The sequence below is a fragment of the Bison bison genome, unplaced genomic scaffold (assembly GCF_000754665.1).
Source record: "Bison bison bison isolate TAMUID 2011002044 unplaced genomic scaffold, Bison_UMD1.0 scf7180017864465, whole genome shotgun sequence".
NCBI lineage: Eukaryota > Metazoa > Chordata > Mammalia > Artiodactyla > Bovidae > Bison > Bison bison.
The window spans coordinates 4180184-4191322 of NW_011495026.1; positions in this window are offsets into that span (position 1 = coordinate 4180184).

The window sequence follows — 11139 nt, forward strand, 5'->3', positions numbered from 1 at the left end:
CCTCAGCATTGGCAGATGGATTCTTTTCTTTTAAATCTTAACATGTATTATTGAAGTATAGTTGACTTACAAAGTTTAAGGTGCACACAAGCTGATTCAATTATACATATATATTATTTTTGAAATTATTTTCCATTATAGATTATTACAAGATATTGACTATAACTCCCTGTGCTATATGGTAGACCTTTGTTGCTTGCTGCATATCCGTTTTCTTTTTAATTAGAAATTAAGCATTCTATTCATACTAAGTCAAACAAGTGGAATCAAAATGTCATAAATTTTTTAGGCAAAAGTTCATAAGTTTTCTAAAAAATACATATATATATTATATATACTACTTATACATATGTATACAAAAGCTTTTCTGTTATGTTTGATAAAGACTCTAGAAAACATCAAAAAAATAGAAATTGGAAAACATAAATGAATGGGAGCACTGAATATGAAATAGAAATAGTGAAACAAACTAGATAAAGTATCTTATAGTCCAGTTGTTTTTAAACACTGCTTCTCATTACAAATATATCTGAAGCTTTGGAGGAAAAAAAGCAATACCTGGGCATTTGTATTTTTCAAAAAAATTCCAAGATTATTCTGATAAGAATCTGGAGTTTAAAAAGTGATTACAGATTCTTCTATTAATTCTTCTATTCTTCATCACAGTTTTGGTGATGTAGAATTATATTATTTTTCTGTGGACCTATCATGTAACAGTGGTATTAAGTGAGTAATAGTTACATAATTCCAATAGTAAAAGATGTTTTATCGGTTTTCACAGTCAATAGCCAAAAAATAAAAGATAATTATAATTGCAAGCCATAATGAGAACATGATTAACCTAACAACATAAAATAATTACGTACAATTTGGGGTGTCTAACCAAGTGATGTGGTAAGTGGCAGTGAATATATGCACATGTTTTTGAAATATTTATGTTCATCCTAAATATTCCCTCTCTTTCTCTCTCTCTCTATAACTTCACAAGGGTTGGATTCTCAGGATAAATGCTCACAGTTGAAATAAATGTCCTCAAGTGGCTCACATATGTATGTCTGTTCATGATGGGTATGAAGGGTGCATGGTTTTTCAATCAGGACTGTGATGTATTTTAGGAAACTAACCTTTTTATTTGTGGTCTGTGACTTAGTAGCTACTCTTATTTTATAGCAAATGATGAATGAGGACTGGCAAAATGAGTTTTCGTGGCTGCTTGTTTAAGGATGTGAATAGGCAGTCTTGGCAGCTGGAATCATTTGTGTCCACACAACAGGCCACAAGGCGCTTCCCTGGTGGCTCCAGTGGTAAAGAATCTGCCACCAATGTAGGAGACATGGGTTTGATCCCTGGGTCAGGAAGACCCCCAGGAGGAAGAAATGGCAACCCCCTCCAGTATTCTTGCCTGGAAAATCTCATGGACAGAGAAGCCTGGTGGGCTCCGGTCCATGGGGTCACAAAGAGTCAGATACAACTGAAGTGACTTCACTTGCACGCACACGCGCACGCCACAGGCCACGAGGCCTGAGTGCCACATCTCCCTTACGTGACGTTATTCGCCTCTGCTCGGGATCCGTTTGATTCTTGTGCAGTGTTTGCTGTAGAAAACTAACATGAGTAAACTAACTTACTCCACTGCTTATATTAAAATATTCCAGTTGACTTTATGATATAAGAAAACTTTTCATTTGGTGAGTTAATCAGTTAACAACTAGAAGGAGTGTCTTTGTTGACAAGGATACAGAGAGCTCAGACAGTTTCACTGGGAAAAAATGCTGTCATTCATTAGTTACATATATGCTTAGGTGTGTGGAGTATGTAGCATATGTGCTGACTCTTACATAGCAGCCTTATCTAGCTCCTATTATATTCTAAGTGCTTTGTTCAGTCGCTCAGAAGTGTCTGACCCTTTGCGACCCCATGGACTGCAGCGAGGCTTTCCTGTCCTTCACCATCTCTTGGAGTTTGCTCAAATTCATGTCCATTAAGTTGGTGATGCCTCCAAACATCTCATCCTCTGTCATCCCTTCCCCTCTGCCTTCAGTCTTTCCCAGCATCAGGGTCTTTTCCAAAGAGTCATTTCTTTGCATCAGGTGGCCAGAGTTACTGGAGCTTCAGCATCAGTCCTTCCAATGAATATTCAGGGTTGATTTCTTTAGGATTAACTGGTTTGATCTCCTTGCAGTCCAAGGGACTCATAGAAGTCTTCTCCAATGCCACAGTTCAAAAGCATCAATTCTTCAGCTTTCAGCCTTCCTTATAGTCCAACTCTCACATCCATACATGACTACTGGAAAAACTATAGCTTTGACTAGAGGGACCTTTGTCAGCAAAGTAATGTCTCTGCTTTTTACTGCACTGTCTAGGTTTGTCATAGCTTTTCTCTTGAGGAGCAAGTGTCTTAATTTCATGGCTGCAGTCACTGTCTGAAATGATTTTGGGGCCCAAAAATAAAGTCTGTCACTGTTTCCGTTGTTTCCCCAGCTATTTGCCATGAAGTGATGGGACCGGATGCCATGATATTCGTTTTTTGAATGTTGAGTTTTAAGCCAACTTTTTCACTCTCCTCTTTTACCCTCATCAAGAGGCCTTTCAGTTCCTCTTTGCTTTCTGCCATAAGTGTGGTATCTTCTGCATATCTGAGGTTATTGATATTTCTCTCGGCAATCTTGATTCCAGCTTGTGCTTTATCCAGCCCGACATTTCACATGATGTACTCTGCATATAAATTAAATAAGCAGGGTGACAATATACAGCCTTGACATACTCCTTTCTCAATTTTGCACCAGTCCATCATTCCATGTCTGGTTCTGTTGCTTCTTAACCCTCATACAGATTTCTCAGGAGGCAGGTAAGGTGGCCTGATATTCCCATTTCTTTAAGAATTTTCCACAGTTTGTTGTGATCCCCACAGTCAAATGCATTAGCGTAGTCAATGAAGCAGATGTTTTTTTCTGGAATTCCCTTGCTTTTTCTTGTGATCCAATGAATGTTGGTATTTTGATCTCTGCTTCCTTTGCCTTTGTAAAATCCAGCTTGTAACCCTGGAATTTCTCAGTTATTGTGTTGTTGAAGCCTAGCGTGAAAGATCTTGAGCATTACCTTGCTAGCACGTCAAGTTAGGACAGTTGTGCGGTAGCTTGCACATATTTCGTCATTGCCCTTCTCTGGGACTGACCTTTTCCAGTCCAGTGGCTGCCGCTCATTTCCCCAAATTTTCTGGCATATTGAGTGCAGCACTTTAACAGCATCATCTTTTAGGATTTGAAATAGCTCAGTTATCATTCCATCACCTCCGCTAACTTGGTTCATAGTAATGCTTTGTAAGGTCCACTTAACTTCACACTCCAGATGTCTGTAGGTGAGTGATCACACCGTGTGGTTATCCTGGTCATTAAGATCTTTTTTTGTATAGTTCTTCTGTGTGTTCTTGCCCCCTCTTCTTAATCATCTCTTCTGTTTCTGTTAGGTCCATGCCATCTCTGTCCTTTATTGAGCCCATCTTTGCCTCAGATGTTCCTTTGGTATCTCTAATCTTCTTGAAGTGCTCTCTAGTCTTTCCCATTCTATTGTTTTCCTCTGTTTCTTTGCACTGTTCACTTGAGAAGGCTTTCTTATCTCTCCTTGCTGTTCTTGGGAACTCTGCATTCAAATGGGTGTATCTTTCCTTTTCTCCTGCCTTTAGCCTTTCTTCTTTCCTCAGGTGTTTGTAAGGCCTCCTCAGACAGCCATTTTGCCTTTTTGCATTTCTTTTTCTTGGGGATGGCTTTGGTCGCCACCTCCTGTAGAATGTTACAAACTTCTGTCCATCGTTCTTCAAGCAGTCTATCAGATGTAGTTCCTTGAATCTATTTGTCACTTGCACTGTATAATCATAAGGGATTTGATTTAGGTCATACCTGAATGGCCTAGTGGTTTTCCCTACTTTTTTCAATTTGTTCCTGAATTTTGCAATACAGAGCTGATGATCTGAGCCACAGTCAGCTCCTGGTCTTGTTTTTGCTGACTGTATTGAGCTTCTCCATCTTGGGGTACGAGGAATATAATCAGTCTGATTTTATTATTGACCATCTGGTGATTTTCATGTGTATAGTTGTCTCTTGTGTTGTTGAAATTGGGTGTTTGCTATGACCAGTGTGTTCTCTTGGCAAAACTGTTAGTCTTTGCCCTGCTTCATTTTGTACTCCAAGGCCAGACTTGCCTGTTACTCCAGTATGTCTTGACTTCTTGCATTCCAGTCCCCTGTGATGAAAAGGGCATTTTTTTTGGTGTTAGTTCTAGGAGGTCTTGTAGATTTTCATAGAACTGTTCAACTTCATCTTCTTTGGCATCAGTGGTTGGGGCATAGACTTGGATTACTGTGATACTGAATGGTTTGCCTTGGAAACAAACAGATGATTGTGTTGTTTTTGAGACTGCACCCATGTACTGCATTTTGAACTCTTTTGTTGACTATGAGGGCTACTCCATTTCTTCTAACAGATTCTCGCCCACAGTAACATATATGATGGTCGTCTAAATTAAATTTGCCCATTCCGAAAGGAATGTTAATGTTCTCTCTTGCCATCTCCTTTTTGACCACTTCCAATTGACTGTGATTCATCGACCTAACGTTCCAGGCTCCTGTGCAGTATTGTTCTTTCAGCATCGGACTTCACTTTCACCACCAGACATATGCACAACTGGGTATCGTTTCCAGTTCGGCTCAGCCTGTTCATTCTTTCTGAAACTCTTTCTCTGCTCTTCTCCAGTAGGATGTTGAACACCTACCAACCTGGGGGTTCATCTTTCAGTCTCATATCTTTTTGCCTTTTCTTACTGTTGATGACGTTCTCAAGGCAAGAAAACTGAAGTGGTTTGCTGGTCCCTTCTCCAGTGGACCACATTTTGTCAGAACTCTCCACCATGACCCCTCTGTCTTGGGTGGCCCTACATGGCATGGCTCATAGTTTCATTGAGTTTCACAAGTCCATGATACATATGATCATTTTGGTTAGTTTTCTGTGATTGTGGTTTTCATTCTCTCTGCCCTCTGATGAATGAGGTTAAGAGGCTTGTGGAAGCTTCCTGATGGGAGAGGGTGGCTGTGGGGAAAATTGAGTCTTGCTCTGGTGGGCAAGGCCATGCTCAGTAAATCCTTAATCCAACTTTCTGGTGATGGGTGGGGCTGTACTCCCTTCCTGTAGTAAGGCATAGAGAGGTCAAGTAACTTTATCCAGGTCACATAATTAGTAAGTGGCCAAGGCAAGATTGAATCCAGGGAGTCTAGCTTTAGGGTTTAGATTCTGAACCACTGTGTCAGACTGCCTTTCTGTGTATTATCCCATTTTGATCGAGAGAGCACCTGGATCAGCCTAGTTAGTAAAGGCCTCACATTCCTTTCCTCGTCTAGGATGCAGTAGTGGTCTTCAGTGTGATGCTTACTAAACATAAGTTATAAAGGTGTCTATCACGCTTCTTTCTCTTCCAGGCTAGTAAAAATTTAGGTTCTTGACCTTGCAAAATGAGATGACTTTTTCAAACAGAAGGGTAGGCCCCAGGGTGAATAGGTACTCATTTTGGTGACATTACCTGAAGGTGACAGGGAAAGTTGAAGACAGTGGTATAGTGTAAAGCCTTCCAAGCTCATTATTTGCTCTAAGTTACGTGACACTTTTTCCTTTCAAGCGATCATTAAGTGCCAGGGCTTCCTCGCTGGCTCAGCCAGTAAAGAATCTGCCTGTAATGTAGGAGATCTGGGTTAGATTCCTGGGTCGGGAAAACACCCTGGAAAAGGAAACGGCAATCTATTTCCCATTCTTGCCTGGGAAATCCCATGAATAGAGGAGCCTGGTGGGCTACAGTCCTTGGGGTTGCAAAGAGTAGGTTATAACTGAGCAACTAACACTATTACGTGCTAAGTGCTTAACTGCATTATTTCATCTTTTCATCACAACAGTCCTAGCAGGTAGGGGTTTATCTGCTTTACACAGATGAAGAAACTAAGACTAAGGGAGATTAAGTAAAGTTTTTAACTCCAAAGTCTATTTCAGTGGTTTTAGAAATTTTCAACTTCTTTTGTTTTTGTTGCTGCTGAATACTAAAAGTTTAATGAAAATCCCCCAAAGCAAAGCAGTGGTAGTGAGTACCCGGAAGTTACCGTCAGGTTCGTAACTGTCCTTCCCCAAAAGCCATCCCTGACTCCTTAATTCTTCACAGATCACATTTGGGAAACCACCGAATGTCAACCACTTTTTCAGCTTAAAAATACATGACTTGGTGTGGTTGACTGGTTGATGTCTCCTTTTATAGGAAGATTCCTAACCTGGGGACCTTGCCTAGCCACTTAAAGACAGACTCCCTTTTTAACTCAAGATATAGAAAGAAGTACACCTTCCTTGTCTGCAGGGTTTTCAGACTTCTCCAGCACCAGGTTGCTTTCCCAAATCTCACTTGAATTTGAATGTAATATTTTGAAAATACTTGTTATCCCCTCGTAGGTAATCAGTGGTAACTTTGAAAGTGTCCCTTCCCTACCTTCCTCCTTGTGTACAAATATGGTGTGTGTGTTATATATATACATTTCCTGTTAAAGAAATGGGATTATATGTACTGCAACTTATATTTTTAACTCCCAGTTTATCAAAATTATTACTCAAGATAGCCACATATGAATTAAACTTACAATTTTACATACTATGGACATACCAAAAGCCTGGTATTTTCATATAAGAACTTGTGACATTGGCTACTGGAAGCCTAAGGCCTTTATTTTTTGGTTACCCTCACCCACTTGTTTTTCCCTAGAGGATTCTGAGTGAGGCTTTTGGATATTCTTGGGGCTTAGCTAGCTGTTTGCAACACAAAACTGATGACCCCAGGAATGGGGCACTGAGCTACCTTCCATGGTCCAAAGTGCAGGACTCCTTCCTTTCAGGCACTTTCCAGAGTTCCCTTCCCTGGAGGGACCCACTGTCCCCTCCATACCTATTCTTTTTTCTTTTAAAAATTTTTACTTAAACTAAATATATATATGTATATATATATATATAAATAAATTAGATTCTACATAGAATGTGGTGGTTTTCTTTCTCTTACTGACTTGCTTTACTTAGCATAATGCCCTCTGAGTCCACATGTTACAAATTTGTGTAAGATTTTTTTTTTCTTTTTTATGGCTGGATCATATTATATATGCAAAATACATCTTCTTTAATTATCCATCAGTGGACATTTAGGTTTCCATATCTTGACTATTTTTAAACTGTACTGCAGTGAACGATGTTGTTGTTCAGTTGCTCATTAGTGTCCAGCTCTTTCTGCGACCCCATGGACTGCAGCACGCCAGACTTCCCTGTCCTTCACCATCTCCCGGAGTTTGCTCAAACTCATGTCCATTGAGTCCGTGATGCCATCCAACCATCTCATCCTCTGTCATCCCCTTCTCCTCCTGCCTTCAACCTCTCCCAGCATCAGGGTCTTTTCCAGTGAGTCGGCTCTTCGCAGTAGGTGGCCAGAGAATTGGAGCTTCAGGTTTAACACTGAGAGGGGTGCATGTGTATTTTTGATTTAGTGTTTTTGTTTTATTTGGATAAAAACCCTGAAACGGAATTGGTAGTGCATTTTCTAACTTTTTTAAGGAAACTCCATACTGTTTTCCGTGGTAGTTGCATCAATTTGTATTCCTAACAATGCACAAGAGTCATTTTTCTCTACATCCTCACCAACACTTTTAAAAAATAATTTAATTGGATAATTGCTTTAAGAATTTTTTCTATCAAACCTCAACATGAATCAGCCATAGGTGTACACATATTCCCTCCCTCTTGAACCTCCTTCCCATCTCCCTCCCCAACACTCCCCTCTCTGTTGATACAGAGCCCCTGTTTGAGTTCCCTGAGACACACAGCAGAACCTGATGACAGCTCTTCTGAGAAGTATGATGAAGTAGTACCACATTGTGGGTGTTTGGGATTTTTTAGGTTTCTTTTATATTTTTAAAAAAATGGAAATATAATTGCTTTACAGCAATTCTGTTTGTGTTAGTTTATGTTTACACATTTCCCCTCCTTGAGCCTCCTTCCCACCTCACTGTCCATCCCACCCCACTAGGTCATTCACAGGGCACTGAGCTGAGCGTCCTGTGCTGTCTACAGCAGCTTCCCACTAGCTAGCTATTTCACCTATTGTAGTGTATATACGTCAGAGCAGTTCTAAATCCGTCCCACCCTCTCCTTCCCGTCTGTGTCTGCAAGTCTGTTCTGTGTCTATTCCTGCCCTGCAGATAAGTTCATCAGTACTGTGTTTCTTGCGATAATATACAGTGTTTTTCTCCGACTTAACTTCACTCTGTAAGGTCCAGCCATGTCTCTGCTAATGGCATGATTTTGTTCCTTTTTTGTGGCTGGATAATATTCCACTGCATATATGTACCACATCTTTATCCATTCATCTGTCAATGGACATTAGGTTGATGGAATCAACCTAAATGTGTGTGCTATTACACCTGTAAACAGTGCTGTAATAATTAACACTGGGGAACATGTCTCTTCTGAAGTACGGTTTTCTCAAAGTATATGCCCAATTGTGGGATTGCTGGGTCATAAGGTAGTATTGGGGTTTCCCTGGTGGCTCAGATGGTAAAGAATCTGCCTGCAATACAGAAGATCTGGGTTTGATCCCTGGGTCAGGAAAATCCCCTGGAGAATGGAATGGCTACCCTCTCCAGTATTCTTGCCTGGAAAATTCCATGGACAGAAGGATCCATGGGGTGGCAAAGAGTCGGACACGACTGAGTGACTAAGCACATTCCATCATTATGTTTAAGAAACATCCTTGTAAATACTACATGTAGTTCTTTAAGTTTATGGTACTTGCATTCCCACAGTTACTGATATGTAATTTCTCTTTGTTCTCTTTGCTTACGACAGGGTTAGTTTTGTTTACTACAAATTCTTTATTTACTCTCTTATTTTCTCTTTATTTTTGGCCATGCTGGGTCTTCGTTGCTGCATGGGTTTTTCTCTGGGTGGGGGCTACCCTCTGGTTGCGGTGTACAAGCTTCTCGCTGCAATGACTTCTCTCGCTGCGGAGCACGGGCTCTGGGGGCACGCAGGCGCAGTGGGTGCAGCTCCTGGGTCCTGGAGCACAGGCTGCGTAGTTGTGCACAGGCTTAGTTGCTCTGCAGCATGTGGGATCTTCCTGGACCAGGGATCTAACCTGTGTCTCCTGCATTGGCAAGCAGAGTCTTCACAACTTAGCCACCAGGGAAGCCCCTTTTATTTACTCTTAATTTAACCTGAATCTTTTTATGTCTAAAACCAGTACACAAATCCTTTTCAGGGAGATTAAACAGGAGATCAAATGCTGCTTGATACAACTGGCTTCGAATTGCCTTTTGGCATTTGCAGGATGTATGAACCAACTTGAATCTATCTTTATTTCTTTAGGAGTGAGGGATTGAGGATAAAATATTAGGAATTACAGTCAACAGACATTCCTTCTTCACCTCTGGAAGGTTATCAACTCTTTGTTCATCACTAGGGACTGTGGGTTAAAAAAGCAATATCCTCTCCAGTTCTCCTGAAAATCAGGATAAGATGAACAGCTATAAACTGCCAGTTGTTCAGCCTTCTAAACTTTGAAAGTATTTATTTGTACTTATATTGGAAAGTTTAAAGTTTGTGGAGGTATACATATTTTCTGTGGGTTAAGGATTTATTATCCTTTGTACACAAGTTGGTTCAAGCACTAGAAGATTAAGCATCAAATGCTGTAATGTAGACCCGGAAACCCCAGCATGCCATTTGATACATGTTCATCTGAAATAGCAATTCTCAAAAAAAGGTTAAGAGAAACTCGAGCAGGGAGCTCCTCTCTGTGTACTGAAAATCTTTATAAAAGTTTTCTAGTTCATTTATTTCTAGATTTTCTTTTCCAATACAAAGTTATTCTGTGACAACACTTCCAGTATTCGAAAACTACTATTGTAGTTTTCAGAATAAACATCATTGGAAGGTTTAAAAAATTTGCCTATTTACTCAACCCTCATTGCCAAGCAAATGTATATAAATGGCTCTGAAAACCTGTCCCCAAACCACCATCAAGTCACTGAAGATAACGTGAACATTAAGCCTCTGCTGTGCAAAATTCAAAAATAAGTTTACACTATGTCTTGACAGTGTGCACTTACTGCTGCTGCTGCTAAGTCGCTGCAGTCGTGTCCGACTCTGTGCGACCCCAGAGACGGCAGCCCACCAGGCTCCCCCATCCCTGGGATTCTCCAGGCAAGAACACTGGAGTGGGTTGCCATTTCCTCCTCCAATGCATGAAAGTGAAAAGTGAAGTCGCTCAGTCATGTCTGACCCTCAGCGACCCCATGGACTGGAGCCTACCAGGCTCCTCCATCCATGGGATTTTCCAGGCAAGAGTACTGGAGTGGGGTGCCATTGCCTTCTCCGATGCACTTACTATTAGTGAACAAATAGCAACTGATAAATGCATTTTGTCAGTTATTTGTTCACTAATATGATGATGCCATTTTACATACATAGAAAACGTTTTATATACTCTGATTCTGCATATGTAAACATTTTATTGGCTATGCTTTGTAAACAAAAATTGTATACCACCTATATAGGAGTTACATCGGAGAAGGCAATGGCACCCCACTCCAGTACTCTTGCCTGGAAAATCCCGTGGACGGAGGAGCCTGGAAGGCTGCAGTCTATGGGGTCGCTGAGGGTCGGACAGGACTGAGCGACTTCACTTTCACTTTTCACTTTGCTGCATTGGAGAAGGAAATGGCAACCCACTCCAGTGTTCTTGCCTGGAGAATCCCAGGGACAGGGGAGCCTGGTGGGCTGCCATCTCTGGGGTCGCACAGAGTTGGACACGATTGGTGTGACTTAGCAGCAGCAGCAGGGGTTACATATAAGAATGTTACCAACTTATCATCATAAACCATTCTCGTGTTTGCTCACTGAAGCTAAAGGTCTGGTATATGCAAAACCCAGTTTGTTGATGTTCGGCATTGCACTGGTCACTGTGCCAACAACAAACGGGGAAATTGAGAAATCAAATGTAGTAGTTTTCTTTAAAAAAACAATTGTCGGATAGTAGGAACTGAACTACCAGAAGGTATTTTATACTAATGACTGGAGT